The sequence below is a fragment of the Schistocerca nitens genome, unplaced genomic scaffold, assembly GCF_023898315.1.
Source record: "Schistocerca nitens isolate TAMUIC-IGC-003100 unplaced genomic scaffold, iqSchNite1.1 HiC_scaffold_225, whole genome shotgun sequence".
Classification (NCBI taxonomy): Eukaryota; Metazoa; Arthropoda; class Insecta; order Orthoptera; family Acrididae; genus Schistocerca; species Schistocerca nitens.
This window is the reverse complement of record NW_026045766.1, coordinates 47501-52500: the sequence shown is the minus strand read 5'-3', so window position 1 is coordinate 52500 and position 5000 is coordinate 47501. Positions and strand designations below refer to the sequence as shown.

The 5000-nt window shown below is 54.6% G+C and overlaps 1 non-coding gene across 1 annotated transcript in view; it reads right to left on the bottom strand.

Annotated features, from left to right (window-relative positions):
* The window catches only part of LOC126221712 (small subunit ribosomal RNA), a 1909-nt gene extending 724 nt beyond the window's left edge, over positions 1–1185 (bottom strand). The window contains exon 1 of the ribosomal RNA XR_007543285.1: positions 1–1185. This exon is cut by the window's left edge and continues 724 nt beyond it. This is a non-coding gene — a ribosomal RNA (small subunit ribosomal RNA).
* Between the last annotated feature and the right edge of the window lie 3815 nt (positions 1186–5000).

Here is a 5000-nt window from a genome sequence, read left to right as displayed (position 1 = left end):
TTCCCGGAGGCTGCCCGCCGAGTCATCGGAGGAACTGCGGCGGATCGCTGGCTGGCATCGTTTATGGTTAGAACTAGGGCGGTATCTGATCGCCTTCGAACCTCTAACTTTCGTTCTTGATTAATGAAAACATACTTGGCAAATGCTTTCGCTTCTGTTCGTCTTGCGACGATCCAAGAATTTCACCTCTAACGTCGCAATACGAATGCCCCCGCCTGTCCCTATTAATCATTACCTCGGGTTCCGAAAACCAACAAAATAGAACCGAGGTCCTATTCCATTATTCCATGCACACAGTATTCAGGCGGGCTTGCCTGCTTTAAGCACTCTAATTTGTTCAAAGTAAACGTGCCGGCCCACCGAGACACTCAATAAAGAGCACCCTGGTAGGATTTCAACGGGGTCCGCCTCGGGACGCACGAGCACGCACGAGGCGGTCGCACGCCTTCGGCTCGCCCCACCGGCAGGACGTCCCACGATACATGCCAGTTAAACACCGACGGGCGGTGAACCAACAGTGTGGGACACAAATCCAACTACGAGCTTTTTAACCGCAACAACTTTAATATACGCTATTGGAGCTGGAATTACCGCGGCTGCTGGCACCAGACTTGCCCTCCAATAGATACTCGTTAAAGGATTTAAAGTGTACTCATTCCGATTACGGGGCCTCGGATGAGTCCCGTATCGTTATTTTTCGTCACTACCTCCCCGTGCCGGGAGTGGGTAATTTGCGCGCCTGCTGCCTTCCTTGGATGTGGTAGCCGTTTCTCAGGCTCCCTCTCCGGAATCGAACCCTGATTCCCCGTTACCCGTTACAACCATGGTAGGCGCAGAACCTACCATCGACAGTTGATAAGGCAGACATTTGAAAGATGCGTCGCCGGTACGAAGACCGTGCGATCAGCCCAAAGTTATTCAGAGTCACCAAGGCAAACGGACCGGACGAGCCGACCGATTGGTTTTGATCTAATAAAAGCGTCCCTTCCATCTCTGGTCGGGACTCTGTTTGCATGTATTAGCTCTAGAATTACCACAGTTATCCAAGTAACGTGGGTACGATCTAAGGAACCATAACTGATTTAATGAGCCATTCGCGGTTTCACCTTAATGCGGCTTGTACTGAGACATGCATGGCTTAATCTTTGAGACAAGCATATGACTACTGGCAGGATCAACCAGGGAGCTGCGTCAACTAGAGCTGAGCAGCCGGCCGCCCGGGAGTGTGTCCCGGGGGCCCGCGCGAACACGCAAGCGTCCGCTCAATTATTCTGCAAACAGGAGGAGGCTGGGCTCCCCTGCACGATACACCTCGAAACCCTCTCAGGTCCCGGCGGCGCGCAGCGCCGTCCTAAGTACTTGGTCGGGTTCGAGAGAGGCGCAATCGCCCGGAGATAGGCGAGTAGACGCTTTCAGTGCGACCACCCGTGCTCCCAACTGAGCTTGCCGCTGCCGACAGAGGCCCGGGAGCGTGCTGTCGTGGTGTTGCCGGCGGGAGACAACACGCGGCCACAAACAGTGACCGGGCAGCTCCAACGCCAGCGCCACAGAGGGGCAGAGCCCCACTTGGGTGCCAAAGCGAACTCTCCCAGCACAGCGCACGCGCCAACACATCCGCACAGCTGCGATACAAACCACCTGCGAGAACCGCGGGGGCGACCGAGCAGCAGACGGCGTCGCGGCGCCGAGTGCCGGGCGGCGGCGCATCCTCAACGCACACAGTCCTCAATCGGACCAGCACACTGCAGATGTCCACCGCGCTTCGCACCGGGCCCGGGAGGACCCACTTTGGCCGCACGGCGCCGCGCGCTGGGTGCGCCGGCACGCAGATGCGCCGCCTGCCGCGTCCGTCAGCCGGCGCGCCTGCCACTGGGCGCCCCCACCAGCCGGCTGCCGCGCGTGCGCCCACGCAGCGCGCGGCCAGCACGCCGGGCGCCCCCCCCTCACCGGCCGGGGACGGTCCCACCCAGCCACCGCCGCGTATCGCTTCATACCCACATGCCCACTCACGTTCGTGGGTATGACGGGTGTCGCTGAAGCAACCGGTTAATACCTGTACCGATCGTCGATATCAACGATTCACCTCCAGCGCGAACAACCGCGCAACAACGGATTTCCAGTTCATTTGCGTAACTTGGGCAGCAAACGTAGACATCCATCTACATTTGCGACTTCTACGAGTCTTGCATGCCTGGATGTTGTGTGTCACGACGCACTCCATCAGCATACATACACGCTGCGACGTGTGCACGAAAGAACACGTGGAAGGTGGCCAGCGTACGTATACGAATGCCATTGCACAGCTGCGAAGCGCATTCAACACGCGAACTCCTGACCGACGAGCTAGAGGTGACAGGAGGGGAGGGGGGGGCGGGGGCGATATACGTCCTATTGCAGTACACAATACAGTGGATAGCGGGACCATGTGGAAAGTAAGCAACACTCGCAAGATGTGAGGGTACGCACCGTAAAATGAATCAATACGCAGAACACCACAGTGTGCGCGAAGTGAACTATGTTGAGATGGTTGCAATTAGGCAACGCTACACGAATTCCTAGAGTCATATAACTAACAATTACAGGGCAGGTTAGGGCGCAACGTGGGTTAGGTTAGGGCCCAACGTGGGTTAGGTTAGGGCCCAACGTGGGTTAGGTTAGGGCCCAACGTGGGTTAGGTTAGGGCGCAACTTGGGTTAGGTTAGGGCGCAACTTGGGTTAGGTTAGGGCGCAACTTGGGTTAGGTTAGGGCGCAACTTGGGTTAGGTTAGGGCGCAACTTGGGTTAGGTTAGGGCGCAACTTGGGTTAGGTTAGGGCGCAACTTGGGTTAGGTTAGGGCGCAACTTGGGTTAGGTTAGGGCGCAACTTGGGTTAGGTTAGGGCGCAACTTGGGTTAGGTTAGGGCGCAACTTGGGTTAGGTTAGGGCGCAACTTGGGTTAGGTTAGGGCGCAACTTGGGTTAGGTTAGGGCGCAACTTGGGTTAGGTTAGGGCGCAACTTGGGTTAGGTTAGGGCGCAACTTGGGTTAGGTTAGGGCGCAACTTGGGTTAGGTTAGGGCGCAACTTGGGTTAGGTTAGGGCGCAACTTGGGTTAGGTTAAGGCGCAACTTGGGTTAGGTTAAGGCGCAACTTGGGTTAGGTTAAGGCGCAACTTGGGTTAGGTTAAGGCGCAACTTGGGTTAGGTTAAGGCAGAAGTTGGGTTAGGTTAAGGCAGAAGTTGGGTTAGGTTAAGGCAGAAGTTGGGTTAGGTTAAGGCAGAAGTTGGGTTAGGTTAAGGCAGAAGTTGGGTTAGGTTAAGGCAGAAGTTGGGTTAGGTTAAGGCAGAAGTTGGGTTAGGTTAAGGCAGAAGTTGGGTTAGGTTAAGGCAGAAGTTGGGTTAGGTTAAGGCAGAAGTTGGGTTAGGTTAAGGCAGAAGTTGGGTTAGGTTAAGGCAGAAGTTGGGTTAGGTTAAGGCAGAAGTTGGGTTAGGTTAAGGCAGAAGTTGGGTTAGGTTAAGGCAGAAGTTGGGTTAGGTTAAGGCAGAAGTTGGGTTAGGTTAAGGCAGAAGTTGGGTTAGGTTAAGGCAGAAGTTGGGTTAGGTTAAGGCAGAAGTTGGGTTAGGTTAAGGCAGAAGTTGGGTTAGGTTAAGGCAGAAGTTGGGTTAGGTTAAGGCAGAAGTTGGGTTAGGTTAAGGCAGAAGTTGGGTTAGGTTAAGGCAGAAGTTGGGTTAGGTTAAGGCAGAAGTTGGGTTAGGTTAAGGCAGAAGTTGGGTTAGGTTAAGGCAGAAGTTGGGTTAAGGGATGGTGTGTGTGTGGGGGGGGGGTGGGGTGGCGAGGTTCGTTGATAGTGATGGTAGTAAGTGGACGCCTGAGGCACTATCAGATATGTCACGTCAGTTGCACTTGTGGCTCATGGCAGGTGGCGCGCCCGTTCTGTGTTTGTGGCAAAGGAGTGGCACACCTGTGTCTTTCATTCCTGCCATTGTTTATGTGCTGTGAGATGCGGCAGTGTGGTGCTGTTGGGTGCACCCCTGTGTAGGACATGTGTGGGTGTTGGTGGCGTATCTGAGCAATGGTGGTTGTAGGAAGAGTGGGATATTCAGTTTTCTGGTTCGACGTCCCGGTCTGGTTATCATAGTGTGGATGGTGTACTGTGGCCGAGAGGATGCACTGGATGTTGTTCCATGCTGGTACTTAGATGTTGTGTCTGCGTCTGTTACATGCATAGACTAGTGGGTGATGGAGTGTGTGGGTGACGTGTGGTTGACATTGTGTGCACAGACGTTCAGCATGTATAGGGACAGTTGTATGTGTTATCTGTATTCCGATGACTGCGCGTATTACTAAGCACCGCCGTGTATAAGCTTAATGTATGTATAGTCAATGCCTGTTCTATCTCTGTACAGTAGTAGCGGTGCGACTGCACTAGCTAGCTACACCTCGCGGCATCGTCCCCCGGTGTATGGCATATGATTATAAACATTCTGTCTATTAGTCAAAACCGGTGGTGTGACTACGTCACATGTTTGAGGTGGGGGACGCAACACCGTGCCGGTGGGTCAGGGCTGCGAAACACTTTCCCCACACTGGGGGCTCGGACCCTCATTACTCGTCCGAGTAATATATTGCGGAGCGCACATAGCCATTGCCCAGAGTCTTTGCGACTGCGAGTGCAACGCCCACGGGGACCGACGTGGATGGGGCGGCCCATAGCTGATCGCTCAGCATCGGAATCCGTACAGTGAGCGACGCGGTCGCGCACAGACTTAGAGCACGTTTAGGGACAGCGGGAATGTCGAATATTGGATAAAACTCTTCATGAAACGCAAGATATAGGTGTGGATTGCAACTTACGAGTGCGGGAAACGTCCGCCGTTCATCCGCTGGACTTGCGATTTTGGTGGGTGGGGTGGGGCACGTACGGGTGCGGGTGGCGTGATTGTCGGTCGACGACTTCGTGGTGGACAGAGGATGCCGTCTTTGTGGGTGGCGTCGGACAATGTGTACTGTGCGCCCATCGATG